This window comes from Callithrix jacchus, chromosome 3 (assembly GCF_049354715.1).
Source record: "Callithrix jacchus isolate 240 chromosome 3, calJac240_pri, whole genome shotgun sequence".
In the NCBI taxonomy this organism is placed as follows: Eukaryota; Metazoa; Chordata; class Mammalia; order Primates; family Cebidae; genus Callithrix; species Callithrix jacchus.
This window is the reverse complement of record NC_133504.1, coordinates 8,228,521-8,245,403: the sequence shown is the minus strand read 5'-3', so window position 1 is coordinate 8,245,403 and position 16,883 is coordinate 8,228,521. Positions and strand designations below refer to the sequence as shown.

At 40.5% G+C, this 16,883-nt stretch overlaps 1 protein-coding gene, 1 non-coding gene and 1 pseudogene across 7 annotated transcripts in view; 1 reads left to right on the top strand and 2 right to left on the bottom strand.

Moving 5' to 3' along the window:
• Positions 1–16,883, top strand: part of WWC2 (WW and C2 domain containing 2) — a 227,066-nt gene that overhangs the window by 63,757 nt on the left and 146,426 nt on the right. The gene's annotated exons all lie outside the window — the stretch shown is intronic.
• Positions 539–599, bottom strand: LOC118152580 (U7 small nuclear RNA). Its single transcript, XR_004741325.1, has one exon. It is a non-coding gene; the product is annotated as a U7 small nuclear RNA (small nuclear RNA).
• Positions 14,604–14,783, bottom strand: LOC118152427 (small nucleolar RNA U3; annotated as a pseudogene).

Genomic DNA, 16,883 nt, shown 5'->3' with positions numbered 1-16,883 from the left:
TGTCTTTAAATATGAAATGTCATTATTTTATGGCATATAGTATTATTATTTTTTGAGACGGAGTTTTGCTCTTGTTGCCCAGGCTGGAGTGCAGTGGCATGATCTCAGCTCACTGCAACTTCCGCCTCCCAGGTTCAAGCAATTCTCCTGCCTCAGCCTCTTGAGTAGCTGGGGTTACAGGCATGCGCCATGACACCTAGCTAATTTTGTATTTTTCGTAGAGATGGGGTTTCACCATGTTGGTCAGGCTGGTTTCAAACTCCTGACCTCAGGTGATCTGCCCGCCTTGGCCTCCCAAAGTGCTGGGATTACAGGCATGAGCCACCACGCCCGGCCTATAAAATTTATGTGCCTATTTTAAAAACATCAAGAAGTTGTAAAATCAACAAAATTGTTCAGTTAAGTATAAGGTTACAAATCTTTGGCCCATGAAACTTTTAATTATACTTAATCATTATTGATGCTCTTGAAATTTTATGTGTTGCTCTATAGCTGTTAAGAGTTGAGGAAGGACTGACAAGTATGCTTTATGTATTTTTTACGCATTTATAGAAGACTGGAAAACCTGCTAGACGAATTCTAAAAGAGCTGTAACACGGACTCAAAGTTTAAAAAAAATTTTTTTTTCTTCATAGAGGTGGAGTCTCACTATGTTGTCCAGAGTATTCTTGAACTCCTAGCCTCAAGTGATCCTTCTGCAATAGCATCCTAAAGCGCTGGGATTGCATGGGTGAGCCACTGCGCCTGGCATGGTTTTTTAATCATATTTTTGAGTGGCCATCAGAGAAACCCTATTAAAAAAATATGATTTTGGAATGCCCATGGTATACTCAAATAGTAGGGTGAATACCTTTATGCATATAAACCTAATTTGTTGATATAATATAGTAATTATGTTAAAGGAAGCAAGTAATTTTGGAAATTTTACTGTGCATAAAGAAATACTAAATAAAGTACTACAAGTTCCTCTCAAACCAGTGAATTACCACATTTCTAATAATTACGTTATCAAATAAATATGTAAAATTATGTTCATTGCAGGAACACTTTTGAAAAACCGATTTCTAGCTTATTTAATATAAGCAATCAGGTAGACATTTACCTAAGTAGAAAAGCTGCCATGCTAAATCCATACTTTCTCATGGATACTAATTTGAACTTCAAAAAAACAGTATGATTCAAAGGATGCTTTTATTTGGAAAGTAGGTTTTCTTTCTTTCTTTTTTTTTTTTTTAAGTTCAGTGTTTCTTTATTGTCCTGTTGTGTGTTCTGTGAAGCAGTGTCACTTAGCCTTTCTTTCTTTTTTTTTAAATTGCACTTTAGATTTTGGGGTACATGTGCAGAACATGCAAGATAGTTGCATTAGGTACACACGTGGCAGTGTGATTTGCTGTCTTCCTCCCCTTCACCCACATCTGACATTTCTCCTCAGGCTATCCCTCCCCAGTTCCCCCCCCCACTGTCCCTCCCCTATTTCCCCCAATGGACCCCAGTGTGTAGTGCTCCCCTCCCTGTGTCCATGTGTTCTCATTGTTCATCACCCACCTGTAAGTGAGAATATGCGGTATTTCATTTTCTGTTCTTGTGTCAGTTTGCTGAGAATGATGTTCTCCAGATTCATCCGTGTCCCTACAAAGGACACAAACTCATCGTTTTTGATTGCTGCATAATATTCCATGGTGTATATGTGCCACATTTTTCCAGTCCACTCTATCATTGATGTGCATTTGGGTTGGTTCCAGGTCTTTGCTATTGTAAACAGTGCTGCAATGAACATTCGTGTGCATGTGTCCTTATAGTAGAACGATTTATAGTCCTTTGGCTATATACCCAGTAATAGGATTGCTGGGTCAAATGGAATTTCTATTTCTAGGTCTTTGAGGAATCACCACACTGTCTTCCACAATGGCTGAACTAATTTACATTCCCACCAGTAGTGTAAAAGTGTTCCTATTTCTCCACATCCTCTCCAGCATCTGTTGTCTCCGGATTTTTTAATGACTGCCATTCTAACTGGCATGAGATGGTATCTCAATGTAGTTTTGATTTGCATTTCTCTGATGACCAGGGATGATGAGTATTTTTTCATATGTTTGTTAACCTCATGTATGTCTTCTTTTGTAAAGTGTCTGTTCATATCCTTTGCCCATTTTGAATGGGCTTGTTTGTTTTTTTCTTGTAAATCTGTTTGAGTGGATATCAGCCCTTTGCCAGATGGGTAAACTGCAAAAATGTTTTCCCATTCTGTTGGTTGCCGATTCAATCTAGTGACTGTTTCTTTTGCTGTGCAGAAGCTGTGGAGTTTGATTAGGTCCCATTTGTCTATTTTGGCTTTTGTTGCCAATGCTTTTGGTGTTTTGGTCATGAAGTCCTTGCCTACTCCTATGTCCTGAATGGTTTTGCTTAGATTTTCTTCTAGGGTTTTTATGGTGCCCGGTCTTATGTTTAAGTCTTTAATCCATCTGGAGTTAATTTTAGTGTAAGGTGTCAGGAAGGGGTCCAGTTTCTGCTTTCTGCACATGGCTAGCCAGTTTCCCCAACACCATTTATTAAACATGGAATCCTTTCCCCATTGCTTGTTTTTGTCAGGTTTATCAAAGATTGTATGGTAGTAGATATGTTGTGTTGCCTCCGATGCCTCTGTTCTATTCCATTGGTCTATATCTCTGTTTTGGTACCAGCACCATGCTGTTTTGATTACTGTAGCCTTGTAGTATAGTTTGAAGTCTGGTAGTGTGATGCCTCCCACTGTGTTCTTTTTGCTTAGAATTGACTTGGCTATGCAGGCTCTCTTTTGGTTCCATATGAAGTTCAAGGTGGATTTTTCCAGTTCTGTGAAGAAAGTCAATGGTAGCTTGATGGGGATAGAGTTGAGTCTGTAAATTACTTTGGGCAGTATGGCCATTTTCACGATATTGATTCTTCCTAACCATGAACATGGAATGTTTCTCCATCTGTTTGTGTCCTCTCTTATTTCGTTGAGCAGTGGTTTGTAGTTTTCCTTGAAGAGGTCCCTTACGTTCCTTGTAAGTTGTATTCCTAGGTATTTTATTCTCTTTGTAGCAATTGTGAATGGCAGTTCGTTCTTGATTTGGCTCTCTTTAAGTCTGTTATTGGTGTATAGGAATGCTTGTGATTTTTGCACATTGATTTTATGTCCTGAGACTTTGCTGAAGTTGCTTATCAGTTTCAGGAGTTTTTGGGCTGAGGCAATGGGGTCTTCTAGGTATACTATCATGTCGTCTGTAAATAGACACAATTTGGCTTCCTCCTTTCCTATTTGTATACCCTTTATTTCTTTTTCTTGCCTGATTGCTCTGGCTAGAACTTCCAGTACTATATTGAATAGGAGTGGTGAGAGAGGGCATCCTTGTCTAGTGCCAGATTTCAAAGGGAATGCTTCCACTTTTTGTCCATTCAGTATGATATTGGCTATAGGTTTGTTGTAAATAGCTTTTATTATTTTGAGATACGTTCCATCAATACTGAGTTTATTGAGGGTTTTTAGCATAAAGGGCTGTTGAATTTTGTCAAAGGCCTCTGCGTCGATTGAGATAATCATGTGGTTCTGTTGATGTGGTGAACTACGTTTATAGACTTGCGTATGTTGAAGCAGCCTTGCATCCCCAGGATGAATCCTACTTGATCATGGTGGATAAGCTTTTTGATGTGCTGTTGCAATTGGCTTGCCAGTATTTTATTGAAGATTTTTGCATCTATGTTCATCATGGATATTGGCCTGAAGTTTTCTTTTCTTGTTGAGTCTCTGCCGGGTTTTGGTATCAGGATGATGTTGGTCTCATAAAATGATTTGGGAAGGATTCCTTCTTTTTGGATTATTTGGAATAGTTTCAGAAGGAATGGTAACAGTTCCTCTTTGTGTGTCTGGTAGAATTCAGCTGTGAACCCATCTGGACCTGGGCTTTTTTTGTGTGGTAGGTAGGCTCTTAATTGCTGCCTCAACTTCAGACCTTGTTATTAGTCTATTCATAGTTTGGGCTTTTTCCTGGTTTAGGCTTGGGAGGACACAAGTGTCCACGAATTTATCCATTTCTTCCAGGTTTACTAGTTTATGTGCATAGAGTTGTTTGTAATATTCTCTGATGATGGTTTCAATTTCTGTGGAATCTGTGGTGATTTCCCCTTTATCGTTTTTTTATTGCATCTATTTGGTTATTCTCTCTTTTCTTTTTTATCAATCTGGCTAGTGGTATGTCTATTTTGCTGATCTTTTCAGAAAACCAGCTCTTGGATTTATTGATTTTTTGAAGGGTTTTTCGTGTCTCTATCTCCTTCAGTTCTGCTCTGATCTTAGTTATTTCTTGTCTTCTGCTAGGTTTTGAGTTTTTTTGATCTTGCTCCTCTAGCTCTTTCAATTTTGATGATAGGATGTCAATTTTGGATCTCTCCACTCTTCTCATGTGGGCACTTATTGCTATTTATTTTCCTCTAGAAAGACTGCTTTAAATGTGTCCCAGAGATTCTGGTATGTTGTGTCTTCGTTCTCGTTGGTTTCGAAGAACTTCTTTATTTCTGCCTTCATTTCATTGTTTATCCAGTCAACATTCAAGAGCCAGTTGTTCAGTTTCCATGAAGCTGTGCGGTTCTGAGTTAGTTTCTGAATTCTGAGTTCTAACTTGATTGCACTATGATCTGAGAGTCTGTTATGATTTCAGTTGTTTTGCATTTGCTAAGGAGTGCTTTACTTCCAATTATGTGGTCAATTTTAGAGTAGGTTTGATGTGCTGCTGAGAATATTGTATAGTCTGTGGATTTGGGGTGGAGAGTTCTGTAAATGTCTATCAGGTTTGCTTGTTCCAGGTCTGAGTTCAAGTCCTGGATATCCTTGTTAATTTTCTGTCTGGTTGATCTGTATAATATTGACAGTGGAGTGTTAAAGTCTCCCGCTATTATTGTGTGGGAGTCTAAGTCTCTTTGTAAGTCGTTAAGAACTTGCCTTATATATCTGGGTGCTCCTGTATTGGGTCCATATATATTTAGGATCGTTAGCTCTTGTTGTATCGATCCTTTTACCATTATGTAATGTCCTTCTTTGTCTCTTTTGATCTTTGTTGCTTTAAAGTCTATTTTATCAGAGACGAGAATTACAACTTCTGCTTTTTGTTGCTTTCCATTTGCTTGGTAAATCTTCCTCCATCCCTTTATTTTGAGCCTTTGTGTATCCTTGCATGTGAGATGGGTTTCCTGTATACAGCACACTGATGGGTTTTGGCTTTTTATCCAATTTTCCAGTCTGTGTCTTTTGATTGGTGCATTTAGCCCATTTACATTTAGGGTTAATATTGTTATGTGTGAATTTGGTACTGCCATTTTGATGCTAGCTGGCTGTTTTGCCCATTAGTTGATGCAGATTCTTCATTTTGTTGATGCTCTTTAGCATTTGGTATGTTTTTGGAATGGCTGTACTGGTTGTTCCTTTCTATGTTTAGTGCCTCTTTCAGGAGCTCTTGTAAAGCAGGCCTAGTGGTGACAAAATCTCTGAGTACTTGCTTGTTCGCAAAGGATTTTATTTTTCCTTCACTTTTGAAGCTCAGTTTGGCTGGATATGAAATTCTGGGTTGGAATTTCTTTTCTTTAAGGATGTTGAATATTGACCCCCACCCTCTTCTGGCTTGTAGGGTTTCTGCCGAGAGATCTGCTGTGAGTCTGATGGGCTTCCCTTTGTGGGTGACCCGACCTTTCTCTCTGGCTGCCCTTAGCATTTTCTTCTTCATTTCAACCCTGGTGAATCTGACGATTATGTGCCTTGGGGTTGCTCTTCTTGCGGAATATCTTTGTGGTGTTCTCTTTATTTCCTGGACTTGAATATTGGCCTGCCTTGCTAGGTTGGGGAAATTTTTCTGGATAATATCCTGAAGAGTATTTTTCAGCTTGGATTCATTCTCTTCGTCACATTCAGGTACACTATCAAACGTAGATTAGGTCTCTTCACCTAGTCCCGCATTTTTTGGAGACTTTCTTCATCCCTTTTTGCGCTTTTTTCTCTAATCCTGGCTTCTCATTTTATTTCATTGAGTTGATCTTCGACTTCTGATATCCTTTCTTCTGCTTGGTCAATTTGGCTGTTGAAACTTGTGCATGCTTCTTGAAGTTCTTGTGTTGTGTTTTTCAGCTTCTTCAATTCACTCATATTCCTCTCTAAGGTATCCATTCTTGTTTTCATTTCCTCAATTCTTTTTTCAAGGTTCTTCATTTCTTTGCATTGAGTTAGAACATGTTCTTTTAGCTCACGGAAGTTTCTCATTACCCACCTTCTGAAGTCTGATTCCATCATTTCATCACAGTCATTCTCCATCCAGCTTTGTTCCCTTGCTGGTGAGGAGTTGTGGTCCCTTGTAGGAGATGAGGTGTTCTGGTTTTGGGTGTTTTTCTCCTTTTTGCGCTGGTTTCTTCCCATCTTTGTGGATTGGGGTTGCTCTTCTTGTCCACCTGTCGTCTGAGTAGTTGCTGATTTTCCGATTGGGTCTCTGAGTGGTCATCCAGATTGTTGATGATGAAGTATTTCTGTTTCTTATTTTTTCTTCTAACAGTCTGGCCCCTCTGCTGTAGGACTACTGAGGTCCACTCCAGGCCCTGCTTGCCTGGGGTACACCTGTAGCAGCTGCAGAACCATGAGGGTTGCTACCAGTTTCTTCTGCTGCTATCTTTGTCCCTGAATGATGCCCGCCAAATGTCAGTCTGATCAGTCCTTTGTGAGGTGACTCTTTGGATATACAGGGGTCAGGGAGCTGTTTGAGGAGACTGTCTGTACTTTATACTTGAGGAGACAGTCTGTACTTTATAGGAGCTCAAGTGCTGAGCTGTGAGCTTTATTGTTCATTCAGGGCTGCTAGGAAGGTACATTTAAGTCTGCTGCAGCAGAACTCATAAAGCCCCCTTTTTTTTCCTCAGGTGATCTGACCCGGGGAATTAGGGCTTTATTTATGAGTATCCGTTGCACTGTCCTGCCCAGCAACGAGGCAGTCTAATCACTGCCTGCCTGTAGTGGCTATGCTAAGCTGCCATGGGCTCTGCCCTGCTGCTGTGGGCTCTGCCCTGCTGCCATGTGTAATTCCCTGTAGTCCTGTTTGTATGGGTGTGGTTAGAGCTGCCGTGGTTATGATGGCCCACCTCTGTAGTGGTGAACTCTCTCTGTTATGGCGGGTTGCCTTGGCAACGGCAGGCTGCATCAGCAATGGCAGTGTACCTCCGTAGGGGTCGAGTGCCTCGGTAATGGTGGACGCCCCTCCCATACTGAGCTGCACTGTCCTGGGTTCAGCTGTGTTTGCTGTGAAACTCTCAACCCCGAGCGTTTCCAATTGCTGTTTTGTTTGTTTTTGTGGAGGTGGGACCTGCTGAGCCTGATCACCTGGCTCTCCGCCTCAGAGCCCCCCCGCTTTTTTTTTTTAAGTTGAACGGTTGACACTCTCCCAGGTGTTCCAGTTACCTGCTGAAAGGGCACTGGGATCTGTGTGATTTCCCGTGCAGTGACCCGCTGCGCCAGCTGGAAGCACGTTGCTGCCCGGGAATCTCCTGGCCTGGCTTTCTGTTTAAGTCCCGTTTAATCAGATGAATGTGCTAATCTGCCTTCTGAAATCTCCAATTGCCAGTTTAACAGGGCAACCAAACCAGTGTATTTTGTACGGAGTGCCGCTGCGCTGTGGCCCTGGCCCAAACAGCTGCGCCGGTCCAAACAGCTGTGCTGGTGGCCCATGGGGTTCCTACACCGGGGAATCTCCTGGTCTGTGGGCAATAAAGATCCGTCTGGGAATGCGGCATCCACTCACCATCTGCGGTTTCACTGGGAGCTGCAATCCTGAGTTGGTCCTACAGCACCATCTACTCAAGGTCCTGTCACTTAACCAGAAAGTAGGTTTTCAAGTTACTTAAGGATAGTTGGTTTGTTGGAAAAAGTGGACAGAAAGCTGTAGCAGAAATAATGCTGAGAGGATTAGTATTCCAGATGTTTATTCACTTAAAAAGACACAAGCATTAGATAAATAGTTTCTGTGCCCTTGGCTAGAGATTGATTTCCACTGTAGGAAATAGTGGGTCATGCTTGATCCATTATTTGTCTTAAAACAGATTCAGGAGGCAGACACCTAGAGTCACAGTGGGGGACCAGCTAAGGCTTTAAGCATATAAACTAAAACGTTCCATCGCCGTGCACGAACATACTCTTCAGACACCTCACAGCAGTTTGAGGGGCTTCCTTGGACAAACTTTCTAGCACTTAAGTCCTGGAGTGAGTCATTAGGATGCCTGTGGAGTATGTGGGCAGTGGGTGGGGTAAAGAGAAGAGCCCTTTTGAGGAGAGCAGGTTTGGGAACTTGTATTGCAAAGGGTTGGCACGGAGCGAGGTAAAAGTCCTGAGGTGAAACCCGCGGAGCCTGGGTGCTGAGATGCACGTTTGTGACGTGATTTTGCATTTCTATTGATTTTTGAACTATTTATTGAGAGCATGGTAGAAATAACAGGGAAGAGAAATAAATGGTTATCATGTTATTTATTTATTTATTTACTTATATTTTTAAAAAGTGACAGTGTCTCGCTCTGCCAGCCAGACTGGAGTGCAGTAGCACAATCATAGCTCACCGTAACCTTGAACTCCTCAGGTGACCCTCCTGCCTCAGCCTCCTGAATAGCTGGGACTACACAAGCTAATTAATTAATTTTTTTTTAATAGAGAAAGAGTCTTGCTATGTTTCCTAAGATGGTCTTGAACTCTTGGCCTCAAGTGATCCTCCTGACTCAGTCTCCTATTATGACATTTAAATAAAGTAATTTCTTCAAATCAGTTTGGTTTTCCACTTTATAAATTGAAGAGAGAAGATAACTGGTAAAAGCTTACAGTGACATCCATTATTTCAGATGGAACCATATGGCAGCTTTTCTAATCAACGGCCTTCATTTCTTCTTTGTACTGTTTACAGGGTTCTTAACACAAACTGCCTTAGGTTATAAACATTTCTGCATGCGCCTTATCTTTCCAATTAGACTGTAGCCTCATTGAGAGCAGGGTCAAAGATTAAAAAATAAAAATGAAAGCATTTATGTTGTGCTTTAACTCTGTACAGAATATTTTCATATATATTATTAGGTGTCTTTTAACAATGTATTGACTGTAACAAGGATTTCCAAATGAAAGGTAGAAGAACAAGGTATAATATTTATGTTTTTAAATTTGATTTAAGATTCACTAGAGTTTAGTTATACTAAAAGTCTATATTGGTAATATCTTTATATTTTTAATATTCTATATTTTAGAGTACTGAAATATACTTTACATAATCTCTGAGTAAATGTAACTAAAATTTTTTATGAGATTTCTTTAGAGGTAAATTTGAAATCAGTAAATAAACATGCTAGGGAAAGTTTTTTGACTTTTAAAATTAAAATTGGAAACAATGGGAGATTTTAAAACTATTTAATCAAAGTTATATCTGTAAATGATTAACAAACACTCAACTAGGTTCCCAAAGCAAGACAGGTGCCCTGTGACCCACTACTCTCTCCTACATCTGATTCACTCTCTCTAGAGTCGACCACATTTACATATTTAAAAGTTTCTTTTGGTATTTTCGGCTGTGTTTTTAAATAATGTTATCTATCTATCTTGACTTTTCAGCTTTGGATTTTGAGAACTGACTTCCCGCCCTGGTTGAGGACTGAGCTTTCTTACCGTGTCTTCCTCGTGCACATGCGCTTCCCTCCCCTCATCCTCTTGGTGTTTCCTATCACCTTGTAAAGAAATCAGTAGTCTATGTTTACATTTTTATGACTATGTAAATATTATTCATGGTGACCTTTCTGGTGTACTATGATTGCATTTTCTTTTGTTTTCTCTGTAGTTAATAATCATCTCTTTTTTCCATTGGCTTACTTCTCTGTATTTCTATTGCCAATTTGCTGCCAGAATTATAAATCTCCTTTCAGTACATTCATACACACTGGGTATTCTTATCGGTTTGAAACCTCCTGCACCTTCTGTTCTTAATCTCCAGTTTGTCCTGGTTCATCACTGTAACTGCTGCATGCTGTCATTAGATGGTCTCCATTTACTATAATTTTGCACATCTCATTTGTCATTTTCCTGTGTTGAGCCCTTTTTCTGTATATCGTGTCTTTCAGTTTTCTTGGTTTATTCTGTTTCGATGGAGTTGCATTAGAAAGGGAGCAAAGATTCGATGAGGCTTTGCATCTCCTCAGATGCCATTATTCTGCTCTCATATGTGATTGATATTTTAGCTAGGGGTATAATTCCAGGTTGGAAGTAATTTGGAGTAAAAATTTGATGGTATTGCTCTACTGACTTGTAGCTTCCAATGTTGTGTTTGAGAAGTTTGATACCTTTATGTTTCTTGTTTTGTTGTTGTTATTATTTGTTTCTTTCTGTTTTTGTGACCTGATTTCTCTCTGAAGTTTTTAGGTTTTATTTTCGCCCCCATGTTCCAAAATCTCACAAGGTTCGGTGCTGATGTAGGCCTTTTGTAACCATAGTGCTAGGTGGGTCATATATAATCAAGAAACCAGTGTCATTCAGATTCAGTTCAGGGAAATTTTCTTGCACTAGTACTTTGATAATACTTTCCTCTTTGTATTTACTTTGTTCTCTCTTCCTTGGAACTCATGCAAGTCAGATATTAGACCACCTAGACTGGTTGTTCACTTTCCCTTTTGTCTCATTCTTTGGGAAAATTTTTAAACTTGATCTTTTAATTTGTCAACAGATGGGTTGCTTTCTGCCAATGTATTGTTCATTTCCAAGAGCTTTAAAATTCTTTGTTCCAAACATTTATGTATTTATTTATCTCCCCTTCCCCTCTCTCTCCTCTCCCCTCCCTCTTCCCTCCCCATCCCAGCTCCCCCTCCCTCCCCTTGCCTCCCTCTTCCCTCCCCTCCCTTCCCCCTTCCTCCTTCCTCCTTCTCCCTTCCCCCTTCCCCCTTATCCCTTCCCCCTTCCCCCTTATCCCTTCCCCCTTTTCCCTTCTCTCTCTCCCCTCCTCCCTTCCCCTTTTCCTTCCCCTTCCCACGGTGTCTTGGTCTGTTACCCAGGCTGGAGTGCAGTGGTGCAATCACAGCTTACTGCAGCCTTGACCCCTGAGGCTCAAGTGATCCTCCCTTTTCATCCTCTTGAGTAGCTGGGACCACAAGCATGCTCTGCCATGCCTGGCTAAATTTTAAATTTCTTTGTTTTTCTGTGGAGGTAGGGTCTTGTTATGTTGCCCAGGCTGGTCTCAAACTCTCAGGCTTAAACGATCTTCCTGCCTTGGCCTCCCAAAGTGTTAGGATTGCATGCGTGAGCCACAGTGCCTGGCCACATATTTCTATTTTGATGGTAGCCTCTTCTGTCTCTCTGAAGATGCTAATTGAAGTTTTCTTCAATATCTCTGAAGAAATGAATTCTTCAGTTTTATTTTTTCCGTGTTGTTTTAGTTTCTGCTTTCATTTTAGGGGACTAGTATTCTTAGCTTTTGCATTAGAGATAAGTAATACCAGCCATTCTGGTTCTTCACTCCTTCCAGACACAGGAGAAAGGATTAACTTCCCTGCCTCCATGTGACTTGTTCTGGCCAGTGGATTGCAAACGGAAGTGATGTGCTCGTCTGCCCTACCTGGGTGATTGACGCTTGTGTTGAGATTGCAGATGCCACGCACCCAAGATGCAGTCCGGAATGCTCCCCGCTGTGGGGGCCAGCTGACTGGGGATTCATCCAGAGCCACTTTGGACTTGGCTTGAATGGGAAATAAATGTTCGTGTTTAACCACTGAGACTTTGGTATTGTTCTTTATTGCAGCATTATCTAGCCTGTCCTTACTGAGACAGCTGTCAGTCATATTTAAGAATGAGGCACAAAAAGCTGTTTGGAAGCTCTCTACTAGTGAGTAGTGTAGTCATATGCCAGTGATCTGGCTCAGCATTTCTGTTAAGGCACTCCCAGATGTTAATGTCAGTGGATCTCTTCTCTTGGTTTGGCTAGTTTTCCAAGGAAAAACCCTCCAATTTTCTGGCCTGACAAATGTAAGCCCAGCTCCTGTGTTCTACAAGTGGAGTAATGGAAGTGGGGCTTGGGATGCTTGCTGTTCAGTGTGTGCACACTCCCTTACTCTCCCTGTTTTTAATAAGGCAGTCCTTTCAGCAGTCCCAGCTGCCTGGAAATCCACAGCCTATCTGATTAAGTCTTTTTAGAGAATAAACCTTCTGTTTCTGCCCAGGTTGGGCAAAGGCAGGTGGGGGTCTGCTTCCAGCAGACTTCTGGCGACCCTTCATGGTCACACCCTCTGTCTGAAGTCCTTGGTGCTGGAATTTCTGAGCCATTTCAGGCTTTTGCGGTATGAATTGCTCTGTTTCTGGGCTTTCTCTGTTACTGACCTAGGCTTTCTGTTTTTCACGTCTGCTGAATCACTTACACTGCTATTTGCTTCCCACTGTCCCAAATTTTATTCTCATCTGCTGACCTTCCCATTGTCCTTTTGTATTTATGCCTTTTTAAAAATCCCCTTTCTGCTATTTTCTAGAGGGAATGAAGGTAGTAAGCACATATATTAAATCTATAGTGTTTACTAGTAGTTCTTTAATAATGAATTTTATCCTCCCAGCTTAAGAAAAAATGAAAACAGTAGAATGGACACCATTATATATATATCCAGCTCTTAGATCTGACAATTAACAACTTTTTGCCAGTTTTCTTTATCTCCTCCTCTTTCTCTCTCTCTCTCTCTCTCTCTCTCTCTCTCTCTCTCTCTGTACTCTTTCTGTGTGTGTGTGTGTGTGTGTGTGTAATATTCTCCAAGTATATCTGGTATATGTAAGATATATTATGTCTATATTTATATAAATAAATATACATATTTATGTCTATATTTTCTCTCCTGTTGTATGTAACATTTGAAGGTAAGGTACAGATATTATGATCCTTCACTCTTAAATACTTCAGCATACATTTCCCAGGAACAAAAATATTCTCTTACAGGACTGTAATTATCATACCTGTGGAAATTTAAAAAAATAGTTCCATAACATCATTTAACATCTAGCATATCTAACATCATCTAACAGCTAGCATAAATTATGTGGTTTCAAAATTTCTTATTTATTTATTTATTTATTGTTTTTGAGACAGGGTCTCTATTGCCCAGGCTGGAGTGCAGTGGTGTGATGTTGGCTCACTGTAGCCTTCACCTCCTAGGCTCAGGTGATCCTCCCACCTCAATCTCCCAAGTAGCTGGAACCACACACACACACACCACCTACCACTTGTTTATTTTTTTTAGAATGGGGTTTTGCCATGTTGCTCAGGCCAGTCTCAAAGTCCTGAGCTCCAACGATCTTCTCATATCAGCCTCCCAAAGTCCTGGGGTTACAGGTGTGAGCCACTGTGGTTGGCCTCAAAAATTCTTTTGTAACTTTTTTCCCTGAAAAGTTGTGATCCCATGGTGGTAAACATGCTGCAAGTGGTTGTTATTTCTCTTTTGTACTACAACAGTTTCTCAAAGCATTTGTTTTTTGTACTTGTTTTTTTTTTTTTTTTAAATTAATCTTCAACAGAACTAGCACCTATAGAAAAAGATAAATAAAGATGAGGCCCTGATAAGGAGATATTAGTGAAAGTACTGGGAAACAGAACAAATATTGTTTTTTAATGGTTTGTTTTTCTAACCCAGGTGCTGCTGATCTAAAACTTAGCCAAGCTGTGCTTTTCACATTCAATTAAAATAAAAAAGCAGTATTTGTCTTCACTGTGATGAGGCACTATATTTAGAGTTTTTCCAGCCCACCCCACTTCACCTTGCATACTTTGCCAGCATTCGGCCTTATGACTTATGTTTGCTTCGAATTGAATTTGAGTCTAAGCTCAAAGGGCATGCATTTTTGTTTATGACTAAGGGCTGATCTCTGAAGTTAGTATAGTTATCAAACATTCCTCACATTCCATATGTCTAATTTTTAGTGCTTGGAGGATCTGGTGCTATGCCAGAGGAAATTAGAGGCTAGAGAGCACAAGGAAATACCACCGAAGAAAGTCTCCATGTAAGTTATTAAAGTTTAGTTGTATGTTTAAATAGCAAAGCAAAGACTAGGTATGGGATTGATTTGTGGCATGTTAGTGCCATTCTTTAAGCTGCTTAGGAACATTTCTTAGTTTTCTGTTATTTGATTCTTGAAATTCCAGCCCTGGAACTTTAAAAAATCTGTGGTTCTTTCAGTTTCTCTTTTAGTTGTACTCAGGGCCAGGATGAGTAGTTTAAAAATTTTTTTAAAATTTTTATTCATTTATCTTTTTGAGATGGAGTCTCACTCTGTCACTCAGGCTGGAGTGCAATGGTGCTATCTCTGCTCACTGCAGCCTCCGCCTCCCAGGTTCCAGTGATTCTCCTGCCTCAACTTCCTGAGTATCTGGGATTATAGGTGCCTGTCACCACACTGGCTAATTTTTGTATTTTTAGTAGAGACAGGATTCTACCATGTTGGTCAGGGTCATCTTGAACTCCTGATCTCAGGTGACCCACCTGCCTTGGCCTATCAAAGTGCTAGGATTACAGCCATGAGCTTTCATGCCTGGACCTTTTATTTTTATTTTTGTTCTTTTTTATTTTTTTGAACCACTCAGACTGTGTCCTCTCCTTCTTACTCTCCCACGAGAAGAGAAGAATGATTATCAATGGCAGATGGCAGCTGCAGCCAAGCAACAAGGGCCAGCTTCACACTCAGGGGAGAATGCTGTGTCCCCTCCTCATGGAGGAGTTTTTCAATACTGCAAAACAAATGCTTGCAAAAGCTTCATTCCCCAAGTGACTTAGTGTGCAGTTGAAAGGGTCATCACAACAGATGTGGTGGTCACCGGAAGATAGGTTCGTTGAACACATGTTGAATGAGCACCAGCCGTTGTTCTAGCCCCTAAAGAATAAAGTAGTGGACAAAATAAGTCATGGGGAGGTAGGAAGGAAGACTAGAGCAATAAAGGAGATACATTCAGACATAATAATAGCTTTAAAGAAATAAACTACATGACATGACAGACAGTGACTACTTTAGATAGACTCATGCATTAGTCAGCTCTGCCGTGGTAATAAGCAACCTGTAAATTTGTGACTTCCACAGGTGTCTCCTTCTAGCTCGTATTACATCATCACTAGAGAGTAAAGTGAAATATCATGTAAGTCAAAACTCTCAAGGCTGAGGACTGTGCATGATCTGTGAAATTGTTTGGTCACTAAAAGTGTGTTTAGAAAAAAATTCAAATTGGTCTTGGTGAAATATATGCTTAACACAAAAGAGTCAAATTCGATTTATGGTAATAACTAGAAATAGAACCTTTGTAAATTTAATAGAAAACAATTTAATATGGCCGGGCGTGGTGGCTGACGCCTATAATCCCAGCACTTTGGGAGGCCAAGGCGGGTGGATCACGGGGTCAAAAGATCGAGACCATCCTGGTCAACAAGGTGAAACCCCGTCTCTACTAAAAATACAAAAATTAGCTGGGCATGGTGGCGCGTGCCTGTAGTCCTAGCTACTTGGGAGGCTGAGGCAGGAGAATTGCCTGAACCCAGAAGGCGGAGGTTGCGGTGAGCCAAGATCGTGCCATTGCACTCCAGCCTGGGTAACAACAGCAAAACTCCATCTCAAAAAAAAAAGAAAAAAAAGAAAGAAAACAATTTAATACAAAGAAATCGAGGAAGAAAATTGTAGGGCCTTTAGTCAGAAGCTTTAAATGTTTATTATGCTACTTTGATGTTTAACAAGGTTCAAAAATAATTAAGAAAGGATGTTTTTTTCTTCTTAATAAAGACAATATATATAAAAAGGTGAACATTTTTGTAGAAACAGACTGTAATAAAAATTGAACCTAAGTTTAAAAAGCCTTAGATGATGTTAGGAAAAAATATCAGAGTAACATTTATGAACATGTGTGTACATTTTTTGGATGTCTATAAATAGTCATCTTTGAAATGTTAAATGTTCCAGCATGTGCTTTTTTCTCTGGCCTGAGAAGCTACAGGTGCACCGAGATTGACTGACTCATTTACCTTCTTAACATCTTTTTGGGAAGCACTTAGACTTGTTTTAATTGCGTAGTAATCTGCCCAGATGCCTCCATGATCTTCCCATTCTGGAAGGCCGGTGCTTAACTGAATTTCTTCTTCGCCTTGAGACGCTGGAAGATCACTGAGAGTCAAGGCTGGGAAACTCCATTTAGGTCAATTATGTAGCGATCTCCTAGTTAAGGACCAGGCCCTACTAACAACATCACTATAGCATTAGGACATTTGTTCAGTTAAATCCCACAGAAACACAATGTTCATGTGGCCAAACCAACATACTTTCTTTTTTTTTTTTTTTTTTAGACGGTGTTTCGCTCTTGTTACCCAGGCTGGAGTGCAATGGCGCGATCTCGGCTCACCACAACCTCCACCTCCTGGGTTCAGGCAATTCTCCTGCCTCAGCCTCCTGAGTAGCTGGGATTACAAGTACTCACCACCATGCCCAGCTAATTTTTTGTATTTTTAGTACAGACAGGGTTTCACCATGTTGACCAGGATGGTCTCGATCTCTTGACCTCATGATCCACCTGCCTCGGCCCCCCAAAGTGCATTACAGGTGTGAGCCATCGCGCCCAGCCCCATACTTTGTAATTGCATTTATCCAGGCAAGATTAGGAGTTGATATATACTGAAACAACACCAAGTTCACGTTATGAACATTTTGAAATTTATTGTAAAATTCATTGATTTTTGTCTCTAAATGTAACATTTGCTATAGACTATAAAAAAGTTAAAATCAGGGCCATAGTGGCTCATGCCTGTAATTTCAGCTCTTTGGGATGCCAATGTGGGAGGATCACTTGAGCCCAGGAGTTTGAGACCAGCCTGGGCAACAC